General features: G+C 40.2%; 1 protein-coding gene across 3 annotated transcripts in view; it reads left to right on the top strand.

The window, feature by feature from the left end:
* Window positions 1-2,289: 2,289 nt before the first annotated feature.
* Window positions 2,290-16,810, top strand: part of LOC311128438 (transcriptional enhancer factor TEF-1) — a 51,154-nt gene continuing 36,633 nt past the window's right edge. For all 3 annotated transcript variants that reach the window (XM_084160576.1, XM_084160575.1, XM_084160574.1), the window contains exons 1-2: window positions 2,290-2,458; window positions 2,880-3,006. The gene's annotated coding sequence lies outside the window, so the exon portion shown is untranslated. The remainder of the gene's footprint in view (window positions 2,459-2,879; window positions 3,007-16,810) is intronic.

Raw genomic sequence — 16,810 nt, 5'->3', positions numbered from 1 at the left:
ACAAATGGTACAGTGGAGCGCAAATTCATATCTGGGGTAAGACCTATGTAATTAACAGTGAATGAGAAATGAAAAAAAGTGGCCTACTTGAGTTTATATTAGAACATTTTTAAAGATGTCAATGATAAAAACAATGATCCGTGAACGAATACATATTTATTACAAATTAGGGCTAAATAGAATCTAACAGGATATGTCCACTGCCCAAATACCAATAGATGTTTTTGGTACAATTGCAGTTATATTAGGCGTATCTGTTTGGTTCCATCAATTGACCATTCATTATGCGATTGCCCTCCCCAACACCCCACTAAAATCCTTGCTGTGAGGTTTCTGTCCTCCCTTATTCCACCCCCACTCCTATTGCTCTGTGGCCACACCCAGTCATAAAAGAGTTTGAAGGCTGTGTGAATAGGGGGGTGGGGACTTAAACCTGCGATGTCTGTTTTGGGGTAAACAGTTCAGCGGTGTTGAGCACTATCTTCTCCCCTCACCACATGCAGTGATCCTTTGCAAAGATGCACACAGATTCAAAGATTAGTCTAGGTATAATTTGCCAGCGGAGAGGCACGAGAATTTCAGATATTACGTTTTCACACGCACCAATAAATAATTCAGGTCATACAGAAATGGGTTTCCATGCTGTCAGATAATGCTTTTCTGGCTTCATTATGACATGTAATATCTATTGAAAATGTATTCTATTAACTCAGTTTAACTTTATCACCTACACATAGGAAGGAATAAGGAATAGCAGCACATTCTACATTGAAATGAGTGTTGGTTCAATAGTGTACCTTCGCAAATGCATTCTCAACTGGGTACACACACACACACATTTTCATATGGCCACATTTCCTGGATGCAATCTGCCAGGCGACTCATGTGCCCGATAAGGCAATGAGAACAGGCTCTGATGTAAGGCTATGAACCATTTTACAGTTTGCCATTATGCTGGGATATGTCGGTGGGCTTCCTGGATATGCAGGGCTAATATTTAACAAGGAGCTTGTGAAACACTGTCGACAGATGACCCCATGGCTGTGAATGAATCACTGCTGTGACTGTACTCAGGTGTTGGGGTGGTGTCACATGTGCTGTGCTAGCAGGGTTTGTTCCTCCAGGACTTGCTGCATTTGCATAGATAAGACTCCCTTTTGATGGTTAATAGTTTGGTATTGAGGGAACAGACACCACCCTGGAGAAGAGAGAAGCTGATAAGATAAGGGGTCCATGGACAGCAGACATGCAGCCGGTGGTTAAGAATCACAGCTTAAAGTAGAGCTCCGCGAAAATGATGCAATTGAGACTGCCTGATATAAGGAATATGGAAGTGAACCACAATTGAAATGAAACTGCAAATGAGGATGTTGTTGACTGGCAATCCATGTGTGTGTGATATTATTTACAGTTCAGGAACAAAACCCCACCTCTCTCGCTCTTCACCCCCTCTCTCTCTCGCTCGCTCTCTTCCTCTGTCTCTCTTTTCTAAACATGCACAGACAGGTGTTACAAGTGTTGATGGATGTCTTCAAAAAGTCAGCCATACATCTTCATAGATCCCTCTTTATAAGATTTGGTGTCAAAACACAGCCTCCTAATGGATGGCTTGCACGGACACGATCAGACATGTAGCCCAAACCAGGTTTGCTGTAAGCAGACTTGCTCTATGGTCTTTGACATGTCTTATGATTGTCTGCTCTCCCATATTACCAGTACTCCGGCTGGTTGTGTGGTGGCACTGGAATGGTTCTCTCCACAGGCTCACAAGGTCTAGCCAACAGTTTTATCCTGCTTGTGTCTCAGATGATACTGTATTGAAGATATAGTTCTGAAGATATAAGGCCTACTGATGTTACATTTACAACACATGCAGCTACGAAGTATGAGAGGCGTTCAACCTGATAAATGTTTTTAAACGTGCTCCATTTCATGTCCCAGCTGTGGAAATGTCAAATAAAAAATGGCAGTGTTGTATTCACGTCTGATATTTATCAAGCAACAACATTTCTACTGACTGATATGGTTGTGATAAAGGTCTCATACTTGTTGTACTTTTATTCAGCCTTGTGGTAGATGATTAAAATAGAATTAACTAACTCCACAAAAAAAATCCCTCTTCTTTCTCCCACCAATTTGAATTCGACGTGTCCTGTGAGGTCATTCTTCTTATTTTTTTTGTCCCTTGTTCCTCCTATCTAGGGCTGTTCGGTTCGGGATGACGCCACCTTTGCTCCGCCCCAATGCAAACTCGCTCTTCGCGTTCATTTCATTCCTGGTCTCATTCCGAGCATTCTTCGCATCTCTGTCCGTGCGCTGTCGATTCACGTACACATATCCGGCTGGCCCAGAAACACAACAATAACTTTACACAGTTTACAAAAACTATAATATCCCACATTAGACAAACAAAGGGGGACGAATTGTATTACAAATAACAATAACGGAGGTGTTTGAGGTAAGTTTCAATGTAGTTAATGATATGCAAAATGGTTGCAGACTAACACTGTTATGATGAAGTTGCTTCTTTCATTAGAAATAAGAAGTAATGTATGGTTTTAGAATGAGTGGGCATATTTTTATATTACAATAAAAGTGTGTGTCGGTGAGATTTTAGGTTGCCGTTTCTTGTCGCTGTTGTAACAGGGTGCTTTCACTTTGTCCACTCAGTGTTGTATTCGTCTGACACGAAAATCTTTGACATTTTTCACATTTTTGTAAAGAAGCCCGACCATACGCCCTATTATATAGCAGTAAGTCCAGTGCATGAACCTCAAACTCCTAACAGGATTCCGGATACGATTGGACGTACATTATTTTATGAATGACAATTTTGGACAAGATGACGGATCAAAATGTTACTGTTTTCTTCTCGTTAGTTGGCTCAGCCGGGAGTTGGAGATTTCAGTGGAACATTTTCGGAGCAGTGCAAAAACATTCTGCTGAAAGACTTGTTGCTCCAACACCTTTGATCGTGTATTTTATACATCGTCCCTTGAAGTCACTGTAAGTATATTTTTCGTTCTTTTATCAGGTTTAGGCTACAAAAATTCCATCAAATTCTTTGCATTCCATTTTCTACATGCGGAATTGATTCAATCGATCATAGGCAAGCTCCATCAATGTTGCCGAATTGATTAGATGTGTCTTTTAAGATATTAGCTTTTGATCATATTTGACAGTAGAAGATTATGGCCTACATTTAAACACATATTGGCCTACATTTAAACACATATTGCCCTTGTGCCTTCATAGTGTAGAATAGCGGGCCGGGCAACATACTTTTAGATAATATAATTTATAAAGCACAATCTGTTGCATTTACAAAATAATCTGAAAATGTTATTACATAATTTTGGTGTTGTAGAGATAGTGGATGAAAACATTTGATATCTGTTTGGATTCAAAGCTATGTTTTTCTTGCTTTCGGACACTAAAACGTTGCAAAAAAACAACGACCATTGCTACCCAGTTCTTATTTGAACTTTCTTTGTCCTTTTTTGTTTTTTAAACAATTGGTAATTCAATATAGATTTGAACTATTTCAAAAATAAATTCATAAAAGTAGGCTATTGTGGGATCTGAGCTATGTTTATGTCTGCTTCATTGCTCTGTTCGATCCTTGTTTTCCATATCCGCCTTTTTTCGGGATACATTGTTGCCTGCTCAGCTAAAATCTGAATTAATCACAGGGATGGGGGTCGCGTTATGTAGCCAAGGCCACTTATATGTGTTACAAAGTTTCATCGCATCCGAAGAAACCGTGTGATCCGACGCCTATTAAATATAGGCCTATAACGTTAGTCAGTTAATCTTAGGAAAGTCTTGATCAAGATTAAGGAAGGTTGAGGAAGATTATGGAGCTTCCTATTCCTTTAGAATTTCGTAATAGACATTAATTACCTATATGTTACACAGATGCTCACCTGTTGCTATTTAAGGATGAATTTGTTGAGGGAAACTTTGCACTGCCATATATTGTAGGCTATGTGGATGTAGTGGTGTGCTCTGATGCTATTGCAGAGCTTTGAAACATATTAATTTTAATAGGTTATGTAGCCTGACTGCCCTCACTTGAACCAAATGCTAAACGTCATCAAGGTCACACCATCAGATACAATTCCAATATAGTTTGTCTGACATTTAAGCAAATATATTTTATAGAGGAGGCCTTTGTAATTATTGTGTAATTCACTTATAGCGTTGTTTATATTATCTCAAAGAATGTAAACTATTCAATTATAACGGTATATGCTTGTTGGTGAATATATAAGGTAAAATGTATTGGTTATTTCGATGCATGGTGATATCCACTTCATTCATAACTAAACAAACCAAACTGCATGATGGTATTCTGTGGCTGTGCAAGTTCTGTGCTATGGAGTGGAATTCAGCTCTGAAAACAAGTTCCCCTATTGTGTGATTGGGGAAAAGACCTCCTTTCTTGCAGTTAATTATCATCTTATATTTCAGTGTGTCTCTCTTGAAAATAGGGGCCAGCAAGATACAATGTGTTATTTGTTGATTCCTCTAACTAGGCTATTATAATTTACTAATTAAACAGATTGACTTCTATCAGACTTAACCCCTGACATGTCAAGATGTTGAGAAGTAAAGCTGCAGGGGGGAAATCAGGAGCAGCAATAGATGCTTTGTTTTCTGCTTATGCAACAAGTGGACCTGTTGGACATTAGCCTGCATGGCATTTTCAAGTGCAAGAATAGTACATTACATTTTAGTCATTTAGCAGATGCTCTTATCCAGAGCGACTTACAGGAGCAATTAGGGTTAAGTGCCTTGCTCAAGGGCACATCAACAGATTTTTCACCTAGTTACTGGCACAACGCTCTTAACCACTAAGCTACCTGCCGCCTACATTATCTTTGCTTGACTCCATGAGTTTTTATTTTTGAAAGTGGGCTTATGAATTCCCATTTTACCAGATGATATCAGTTGAACCCCAAGTGTGTGTGAAATTAAGAATTATTATAATTATCTGGAATTTCTCTTATTCCAAAGTAATACCATCTAAAGTTATGTTAAAATACAATCACATAAACATATAAGATTAATCAAAAATATCACGTCAATGTATATGATGGAAATATGCTACAGAGGCATTCGATAATATATATCAGATGTATTGCAGGAATTTTGAACTTGGCATTTATCACAGATAGACTGTAGCCTACTAACCCCTTCCTCCCCCTTTTCTGAACATAAGCGTCACATAGTTTTTTGTTATAACATTCATTTAGCCCCAATGACTCATCGGACAGGTATTTGTTGGCACTCAATTTGACATGTGCAGTTTCTATGTGATGGAAGTGAGCTTCACAAATGCACTACAACATACAAAAACACATATAAGCTTAAAGCTAGAATCCTTAATTAAAACAATAACAAAGCGTTTTCCCCGTCCCTGTTTCGCTAAAAAGCTAAGTAATGGGGCTGGAGAAATGTAACCACTCTCAAATTCATAGACAGAGCTATGGATGCAAGGACTGACCACCCATTATATGAAATGTGTAGTTTAACCATGTTTTGAGGCTATACAGTGTTTTTTATATTTGCATTGTTTACAAACATTGGAGTAAAACATGACACATTTATAAGTTATATTCTTGAAGAATCAATGGGTATGCCTCCCGAGTGGCGCAGCGGTCTAAGGCACTGCATCACAGTGTTGTGGCGTCACTACAGCCTGCTGTGACCATAAGGTGGCGCACAATTGGCCCAGAGTCGTCCGGGTTAGGGGAGGGTTTGGCCGAGTGGGCTTTACTTGGCTCATCGTGCTCTAGCGACTCCTTGTGGCGGGCCGGGCACCTGCATGGTGACTTTGGACGTCAGTTGAACGGTGTTTCCTCTGACACATTGGTGCAGCTGGCTTCTGGGTTAAGTTAGTGGGTGTTAAGAAGCGCAGTTTGGCGGGTCATGTTTCGGAGGACGCATGACTCTCCCGAGCCCGTTGGGGAGTTGCAGCGATGAGACAAGATCGTAATCATGAAAAATTGGGTAAAAATTCATTAAAATAATCAATGGGTATATATATAATTAATTTATCATTTCAAAAATGGATGTAGCAACTAAGGATTCTAGCTTAAAAAAATTCTCAAAAAGTTTTTGAACCTCAACATGCAGTACTGTAGTTGTACGCAGACCACCTCTCTCTGAATACACATGCCTTTTTAGAAATCCCACCGCTGTAATGTTTTGCCTAAGAATGTGGAAGTCTCAGGGCTGGGAAAAGAAGAATGTAGTCTTTCACTTGTGCAATGTGGAGAGAATATGTGCATTACTGAGGCATTGAGTGGATTGGATTACTTCTGGGAGCAGAGAGAGACCCATTGTCTTTCCTGTTGTCAAGACTGAGAGTGTGCGAGGCTGTTGAGCTGCTGAGTGCAAACAAGCCCGTTCTCATTGACATCTGCTTGGATCATTTTCTGCACCTGTAGGGAAAAATGCAAATATGAACTGAGATTTCATGCCAACGGCCATTTGTCAACTCTCTGCTTGTGGCTCTACGTCCTGGCCAGGCCATTGTTATGCCAGCAACAGGCTGCACTGGCTATGGCACCATATGGCTCTTGTATGCTTCCGATAAGCTATCTGTTCCCTTACCTTATCAATGGCATTTAATATGCTTCATATTTGAGTCACCAGCTGTTGTAGGACAGTGTGTGTGTGTGTGTGTGAGTTATTGTAGGTGTGTGTATGTGTATTTGTGCACATAAGTGATTTCTTCTTACCATGAAATTCCTGGCCTTGAATTGTACTTCAACGTTTACTAAGCATAAATGTTGAAGTGAACAACAAATACATTCATAGTTCTGTAATCATGTTCACCTAGACAAGGCATCAGTAGGTAAGAATGAACCACACAATGGGCATTACCACAGCATCTACAATCAGCAAGCTGGTTTTTCCCTCTGTGGTCATGGGGCATTGTGAACATGTAGCGGGATACAGCCCAAAGCAAACAGGCACGTCCTGTCGTTTTAATATTCTACTAAGACATAATTTCCTATTAAAATCCATCTGCGGTCAAAACTAATTAAGAGTTATCATAGGAAAAAAGAATGCCATGGAAACCATTTGATGTTTGAGTGTATTGGTTTTGTGCAGGGGGAATGTACTTGGGCTGGTGCCACAAGTTTTCCTTCACAATGTCATTTTATGTGTTTATTTAGTAGTAAAGGTTGGCATGGAAGACATTTTCTTTTCTTCAGAAAAGCTATTCTTGTTCAATTCCTCCTTACATTTGTTGCATTCTTTAAGAAATGGAAACAGCTGTTAGGAATAAAGGCCTAAACTGGTCAAAAGCACAATTACGCATACCCAACAAATATTTTCTATTTCCTGGTTTGATAAGAGTCTGAGAAATGCCTTGTGGGAATCTGAATGGCACAAAGCATTCCTTTATCTAATCAAGGGAAGAATTGATGAAATGAAAGGATGCTGCTTTTGTTATAGCTGCACAAAACAAGAGGAGTAGGGCGAGTAAAAGAGATGTGATCTGTAATTTAATCTGGACACAGGGTCGTTAAATGTGTAATTACATGCAGACATTTAGCAGGGGAGGGACTCATCGTCACATCAGTGTGTCTGTGATCGGATAGCATGCTTCACACACTACCGTACTGCTGGGTTCCAGTCACTCTGTGCCCTGATGTAAAGTCTGTTCTAGAAAGAGAATGTTGCAGTATGGTCTGCTGCTCAACAGTTTCAGTAAGGCCTCAGAGAGGCCGATGTAGAGTGCCACCAAAAAGGAAAATCTGGCTCAAAGCCACTGACGTCATCTAAGTAAATCTGCTTCAGGACTGGAGCCATAAAATGACTGCCAGCTAGAGTGCACTTTGGCCTTGTCAACCGCCTTTGCAAGTGTAATTCACTTTTTCTCCATATGTATAATTATGGCAAACAGCTTTTGTATTCATTTGTTTGTCCCGCTTTGTCTTTTGGTATATCGACCTTTACCTCATCATATGTTAATTTTCAAAAGGACCAAAGCACTTTCTCTCTAGATAAGTCAAAGAGTCAAAGAAACCTTAAAAAGCAACGTTGCAGAGCATTATACTGCCAAACTGTTGCAGGAAATCTGGGGGAAATAAGACGGAAAGAGAAAAATAAAATGTAAGAGCTTTCCTCATCTTTCGAAGTCATACAGTAAAGAAACCACTGTTTCAGCCCTTTACAATTATAGCCTCATAATTCAAACCATATGTCAGCCTCAGTCAGTTTCTCAGGAAAGCAAATAATGTTGATACAAATGCCGTCTTAATCACGTCTTATTAAACTGTAATGATTTGGAAGTTATTGGGAAATTGTTATAAGTACCTTCCCTACTTTCGCACTCTCCTAACTCTTCTTTTTTTGGATGGGAAAAAGTCATTTAAATGAGCTACCACATGACCAGACACACATGAGAAGCAATATCTAATCCATTAATCATTAGATGAGTCAGTTCCTGAAACCACTATAAACCTTCAAGTTCTTGGCCACAGCCGAAAGCAGGAAATCCAGGCTTCAATAACTTCCTTTCCCAGTGCAGGCTATGCTAGTGGTTTAGTGCCCACTAGCAATAGGAAGATGTACGCCCGTGGAACAAAGGCCCTCAGTCACTTCATTTACTGAAACCGTTTATAATTTGTGGTCTGTATTCAAATGTGGGCTGTCCAGGCTCTCTGGCACCGTATTCCCCAGTCCTCTCTTGTAATAAATCCCTACAAGGCCTTTCATTAATGGCTGCTGTATTGTTATCATGGCCGACAGAGATCAGGCAGGCTCGCTCTGCCCTGAAGCTGCCCTGGATTCAGCCAAGGCACAGATAGACTTTGGGTGAGCTCCCAACATTAGTATGCACACTGTGCCCAGTGAATGAGTTTGAATTCTAGCCCGAAGCGCATCATTCATAGGTTTCTTTACAGGCTTAGATCTGTGTGTATGTAAATACTACTGTAAGCATGTTTGGCTGGGAAAGCTGGGATACATTGGCCTAATATGATTACACCTCATAAACAGTTTAATTGCTCAGTCTGAGGACCATACATATTGCTTTGGTCCATTTTCGCATTGATGCTGGCTGTGGCTATGGACTAGCCTGAGACATTCATTGCATTTATTGAAAATGTTGTCTCAAAATGTTCTGACAAAGTTGTGTGATTTGGTATCTTTGTGCCCTGACAAATAAATTATATTACAAGGTAAGCACTTCAATAGAGTTCCCCTCTTTAAATTTTGGGCTTCAAATAGGGAAATTATCATTGTCAATGTGAATAGAAACTTAGTTTCTTTCAATAGTTGTTCAATGGTTTTTTGTTTGTGTATACTGCATGCTTAATTGGAAAAGCTCATGAAATGAATTAAAGCTTTGTGCTGAAGTTGGGCGAAAAAATCAGTTGAGTAAATCAGAGTTTGAGAAAACCTTGAGTGAGGTTTGAGCTTTTGTTTGACACTGGCACTGGCAGATTTATATGGTATTTGTTTCATACAGTGACTCAATATGTACTTAACCAAGCCAGGTCAACAAGGAATTTTCTCCATCACATTACCTTGGAGCTTCATGGGGACGATGTGTCACATCTGGCCAAGCTTTCCTTTAAGTACCAATAAACTGGACAGCATCCGCCACACAATGAACAACAAACAAAATAGTTTCTAGAAAATTCCATTTGACCTTTCTGCCAGTAGCACCTTGGTAGGAGGGGCTGGTTTATGGCAGATGGAGGCCCAAACAGACGTCCTTCCTGAGATGGAGGGATCTGTGATGGTGAGTGTGGTATGGAGGAGCTGGATGCAGATGGTGGTCTTCATGCTCATCACTGATTTGGTTTTTCATGCCCATCCACAGTGTCCTGACTGAGCCCAGCCTGCAGCCTCCAGACTGCTATGCTCTCATAACTGTCAAGGGATCCTTTATCTGCTGGACGTTTATTTACAGCTTTAATTTCCTGCGCTTAATGCGCTCCCCTTTCTCTCCTCACTAGTGTGACGCGACCATGTGCAGACGATCGAATGCCCAGCATATTTTTGACAAATATACGTTTATTGCGTCGAATGCATTGATTTCCAACGTCATTGTTGCGGTTGGATGGCATGTTTTTATGTCATGGATTTGTAGTTCATAATTTCTGATGTGAAGAATATATCATGGGCAAATTTTTTAGCAGATCGTTTGCAAATGTTCTGAATAGACATCTACAGTAAAAGACTGATGGAAATTGGTCCCCTGCACTCCCACTGCATCTGATGTGATGCCCAGGTCGTGAAGGTGCTACTTGATTCTGATATGTCGTGAGGCAGGTGGGGACTGGGAGAGCTTCTTTGACAGCGCCTGTAAATCAATCCCATTCTCTACCGAGCAGAGATTGATCCCCGAGCGGGCGGCCCGTTGGTCGGGCGCTGGGCGGCGGCTCCAGGCCTCACATTTGAGTGGGATATTATCAGACAGATTCACTGCACCCAAGCCTGCTGGTTTAAAGAGGCATGAAATAAACGCTTGGCCGTTGCCAATAACAGAGGGAGCATTAGTGAGCTACTCTACTGAACCTTTTGCTCTCTGCATTGGGAGATTGGTATTGAAAACCTTGTTCATTCATTCATCAGCACTCCATACCCAGCAGATTTATTCATGAAACCTGGAGAAAAATCCAATACTACGTAGATCAATCGGTTTGTCCCTGTGTACGGCTAGACATTCTTGTGTTCCCCTGCACACCTTGTCATTTTCCCCTCCTTAAAGAGGCTAGAGCAGAACTAAAATCGTGCCAATTGGACATTTTTGCAAAACTGGTGCACTGGGTTCGGTCAGTCAAAACTTGCGTCCATAATCATAGATGCGGTAAAGCTTTTAATAAGCCTGTTTCAGAAAGAATAGATGTCTAAGAGAAGAAGCCTCATATTTCTATGTTGCTAGGTGTTTTCATCTAAGAAATGTAAAGACAAGCTTTCTGAATGTTTGAACCTTTCTCATTTCATGAATGTTCTATAACTTTATATCTCAAGGTCCATACCATACAGAAAGGTTTTCTGCTCGTCATTCTTGATACATGCCATTCCAGTTATAATGAACATGTTTTGATGAAGTAAATGGAATCTCAGTAATGTCCCATCATGGTAATATACATAATTGGATACTTTTTTGTTCCAAACATGAGGGCTTTGGCATACATTCAACATTACTGAAATAATTAGCCAAAGCCCATGGTACGCCTTTAAAACTCACAGCGAACATTGAGTTTTGTAATCACATGGTAATTATAGTTCTCCACAGTGCAGGCTTAACTACTATGGGTCATTATGGGGTGCGCAAAAGCCATTCACAGGATCATTATTGCACCCTCTGAGATAACAGCACAAAAGGACTCCACATGGAAAATTACATTTGAAAACTCTCATCTACTATTTCATTACCCAGGACTGTATGATCGGTGAAATGGGTTCTTTTAATTTAAGGAGCTGGATTCCATCTTAGCGTGAACGAGAGTGGTTTATGTAATCTGCCGATAAGTGTCATCTCCCATAATGCCATGTCACAACTATGGCCCAACCCTTGCCAATGCATTCACTTGTTGCCCGCTTTCGCCCTTATCTTGCTAATAAGACCATTTCCATGGTGCCGACCTTGGTGTGATAGGAGTATGCAATTATCTGTTAAGGCCCCAAGTGTTTCTACAGGTGACATTCCTACCTCTCTCTGGCCGGGATAATTAGTGTTCAGATTCTCAGACACTAGGAGACCAGCTCAATAGGAAACCTCACAGTCCCCATGTACCGCTCACATCTCAGGACTATCAGATTGATGTCACATGGTGCTGAAGACCTGGCATCTGGGGACAGGGATGGAGAGATGGAATCTGGGCATACTTAGTTTTGAGCATGCTGTGATGCTCTCACTCAATCCATGTTTCAGAAGTATTTTTGACGAAAATAATGTCTTTACTAATTCCTAACATCTTTTAGTTCTCTATTTATCACATTTGACTGTCAACAGCATTATTACCTTCAAATTAAATCAAATTTGAATGGTCACATGCGCCGAATACAACAGGTGTAGTAGACTTTACAGTGAAACGTTTACTTTTACTTACGAGACCATTCCCAACAATGCAGAGTTCAAAAGTAAAAGTACCTTCCAACAGCATCAGTAATGGCTGTTCTTCCTTGTGGCCCTGGTGGCTACTGGAGGTTTTGTGATAAACAAGGTGTAACATGGTGTCCTGGGGATATGTGGAGTCTATGAACACCAGTAACAGGAATGAACAAGGAGATGGGTCTGTTCCATGACAGCCTGTGTGATGAGGTGATAATGATTCCCACTACCACAGAGTCCTCTGCAGGAATAAAATAACCCGGACCCACTCAGCAGAGAGTGGGCAGACACCACAAAATATGCTCACTCTCACACAGATGTGTGCCATATAAATGTGAAGGGTCGGTGGAGATTGAAAAGGGGTTATTTTTAGGTTAGCTTAATTGAATAGACATTTTACAATTGTAGTTTGTAGAAATCCTTTTGAATTGATGCAATAACCTTATTCACAAGAAGCTTGTTTTAAAACATATGGGTTGGAACATACTCAACATAGTTGTTGTATCGTAAATGAAAATGTCACACCAAGCCATATAGGGTTTGGCTTGGGAGTTTACTAGGGTTACAAAGACATTGGAATCAGAATATACACTGAGTGTACAAAACATTAGGAACACCTGCTTTTTCCATGAAATAGACTGACTAGGTGAATCCAGGTGAAAGCTATGATCCCTTATTGATGTCACTTGTTAAATCCACTTTAATCAGTGTAGATGAAGGGGAGGAGACAGGTTAAAGAAGGATTTTTAATTATTGAGACAATTGAGACATGGATTGTGTATGTGTGCCATTCAGTGGGTGAATGTGCAAGACAAAATATTTAAGGGGGGGGGGGGGGGGGGGGGGAGTGCAACTCAATATTAGGAAGGTGTTCCTAATGTTTTGTATACTCAGTGTAGATGTTTATTATCTGTCCAAAAGTAATCTTGTTGTAGTTGTATTGTCATTGCTAAGAAAAAGCAGGGCTTCTATTTTCAGAAAACATTCAATTATGGGAAGAATGTCTCCCTCTTCTGAATGTTGTACATTTGACAATCTCAAACTTTGTTCCGTAGTGGTTTCCTTTGTTAGCGAAATCTCTTTCCTCCATCTTTTCCAATGACCTTGAGAGAGCGTGACACGTAAAATTGGCCCAAAGTGAAATTCTATTATTGTCAACATCTTTTGAATTGTCCATCCTATATTACGAGTGCAGTGAGCTGAGTCTTTGCATCTTTGGATAGCGCTATCGCCTTTGGAGTTCCAATAAGGGAGGTTTTGTCAAGCTCCCAGATTAGACAGTTCACTTCTCTAGGGACTAAAACATATCAATCATACAGTTAGAACATTATAGTTTTTGTGTCATGTTTTATTACAGAATAGGGTTTATTTTTTCCCCTGGTATTTTACAAATGTTCCATCCCGAAAATAAATCATTTTTCTCCCGGGTAACCCGGTATCTCCCACCTAAACCGGAAGTGTCATTCGAAAGCATTATAAAGTATGTCTGGATTTGATTAGAGCTTTGATCAGCATGAAAATTCAAACCTGATGCTATCTGAGCCTGATGAGCCATATATTAAATACATTTAATGAGCCCTACATTAAAGACATTTAATGAGCCCAAGCCCAAAAGCCGTTATCCAATACATATATGATGTAAGCTACTGCACATTACGCACGACAGAAAAACATAAAAGCCCATAGATGTAGCTAGCTACAGTGGGGAAAAAAAGTATTTAGTCAGCCACCAATTGTGCATGTTCTCCCACTTAAAAAGATGAGAGAGGCCTGTAATTTTCATCATAGGTACACGTCAACTATGACAGACAAATTTAGGAAAAAAAATCCAGAAAGTCACATTGTAGGATTTTTTATGAATTTATTTGCAAATTATGGTGGAAAATAAGTATTTGGTCACCTACAAACAAGCAAGATTTCTGGCTCTCACAGACCTGTAACTTCTTCTTTAAGAGGCTCCTCTGTCCTCCACTCGTTACCTGTATTAATGGCACCTGTTTGAACTTGTTATCAGTATAAAAGACACCTGTCCACAACCTCAAACAGTCACACTCCAAACTCCACTATGTCCAAGACCAAAGAGCTGTCAAAGGACACCAGAAACAAAATTGTAGACCTGCACCAGGCTGGGAAGACTGAATCTGCAATAGGTAAGCAGCTTGGTTTGAAGAAATCAACTGTGGGAGCAATTATTAGGAAATGGAAGACATACAAGACCACTGATAATCTCCCTCGATCTGGGGCTCCACGCAAGATCTCACCCTGTGGGGTCAAAATTATCACAAGAACGGTGAGCAAAAATCCCAGAACCACACGGGGGGACCTAGTGAATGACCTGCAGAGAGCTGGGACCAAAGTAACAAAGGCTACCATCAGTAACACACTACACCGCCAGGGACTGAAATCCTTCAGTGCCAGACGTGTCCCCCAGTACATGTCCAGGCCCGTCTGAAGTTTGCTAGAGTGCATTTGGATGATCCAGAAGAGGATTGGGAGAATGTCATATGGTCTGATGAAACCAAAATGTAACTTTTTGTAAAAACTCAACTCGTTGTGTTTGGAGGACAAAGAATGCTGAGTTGCATCCAAAGAACACCATACCTACTGTGAAGCATGGGGGTGGAAACATCATGCTTTGGGGCTGTTTTTCTGCAAAGGGACCAGGACGACTGATCCGTGTAAAGGAAAGAATGAATGGGGCCATGTATCGTGAGATTTTGAGTGAAAACCTCCTTCCATCACCAAGGGCATTGAAGATGAAACGTGGCTGGGTCTTTCAGCATGACAAAGATCCCAAACACATCGCCCGGGCAATGAAGGAGTGGCTTCGTAAGAAGCATTTCAAGGTCCTGGAGTGGCCTAGCCAGTCTCCAGATCTCAACCCCATAGAAAATCTTTGGAGGGAGTTGAAAGTCTGTGTTGCCCAGCGACAGCCCCAAAACATCACTGCTCTAGAGGAGATCTGCATGGAGGAATGGGCCAAAATACCAGCAACAGTGTGTGAAAACCTTGTGAAGACTTACAGAAAACGTTTGACCTGTGTCATTGCCAACAAAGGGTATATAACAAAGTATTGAGAAACTTTTGTTATTGACCAAATACTTATTTTCCACCATCATTTGCAAATAAATTCATTAAAAATCCTACAATGTGATTTTCTGGAAAAAAAATTCTCATTTTGTCTGTCATAGTTGACGTGTACCTATGATGAAAATTACAGGCCTCTCTCATCTTTTTAAGTGGGAGAACTTGCACAATTGGTGGCTGACTAAATACTTTTTTTCCCCACTGTATATGAAACTAGCTCCAGTAGGCTAATCTTTTTGAATGTGAACTGTATTACTGTATTGTATTATACTGTATTATATGTATTGGAATTATGCACATCTTTCAAACCATGATAAAGCAGAAGAGAACATGCCATTCTGGTGCAGCACATGTGGCCTACAAAGTTACAAGTATAAGCTAGCGAATCGTATTTTAATTTTGAAATATAATAGGGCATATTTGTATAAATTAGTAGGCTGACGCATATATACCTTTCATAATATTTCCCCTAATGTTATTAGCCTACCTCCTCTTTATCTCTCTATTGTTGCTTCATTCCTTACTCGCTTTTAACATTTACATGAAATAACTTTTGTTGTCCTTATCTTCATCATTCTAATGACATCCTTGAATAATATAGGACTAGAATTAGATGCAGAAGGCTTTCACTTCTCTTCATGAAGATTGAATGGTTATGGGTCTGAATAAATAACTGCTACAGCCTACCACCATCCCGCGTTCGCTCTTCTTTCAAACTACCTGTGAGTTCTCTTGGCTGCTGTATTTAACGATCAGCAAAAAAGAGCTTGCGTCCTTCTTCAATAGTCTATTGGTATAAGAAATGTAAAAAAAAAAAAAAAAGGTGTCCAGCAAGCTATTCTAATGTAGATTTTCTTGCATGGGACTCCAAGAGCTAAGGAGCGTTTTTTAAGGAGGCTAGTGCAGCACAGGTGCTTGCGTATTGCGCAAGAGACAGAGACTATAAGTTAGAAGTTTATTATGCATAACCCATCATTAATTAGCTAAATATAAGGCTAATACTGCATTGAATGTATTACCTGAAAGAAGTAGGCTAGGACATATATATTTAGGGCTATATAAATGTCTTGAACAGGATTATCTATTTTGGATGCAATTTGAATGGAGTTGATGGAGAGAGAAAGAATGTGAGAGAGTGCTCGCGCGTGTACTGATTTAAAGCAACGATATTTGAGTGATAGACTGTTTTAAAACTCTGCAGCTGCAATTAAAATTATAATCTTTACAATTAAAAAAACAAGGCGACCCCCAAAAGCCGGTAAATTAGACGCTCATTCGGTCTTTATATTACTGTAGCATAGGCTACGCTGCAGCAAATGTAGGCCAACCTGTCACAAGAAAAAAAGTCACCATGATGAGATGATAGGTCTACATGCATTGTGAGATGGTCTGTCCCCACCCTAAGCATTGATTCATCATGCAGAGGCCGTAGAGAAACCAGATTTAGACATCGCATATAATTTAACAGTTCCATTTCACGCCATGCTGTTCATATAAATAATTTTTTTCTCGTAGTTATTTATCGCGGGAAAATGGGGTGGTTTTGGGCGGTAAATCCCGGTAAATCTCAGTAACCGGTTCCCGCCATTCAACCCTATCACTGAACTCTCTGAGGTATAAGTTGTCATTTTC

This window comes from Coregonus lavaretus (genome assembly GCF_964263955.1).
Source record: "Coregonus lavaretus genome assembly, chromosome: 4".
Lineage (NCBI taxonomy): Eukaryota > Metazoa > Chordata > Actinopteri > Salmoniformes > Salmonidae > Coregonus > Coregonus lavaretus.
The sequence above is the reverse complement of the archived record's forward strand: the minus strand, read 5'-3'. Positions and strand labels throughout refer to the sequence as shown.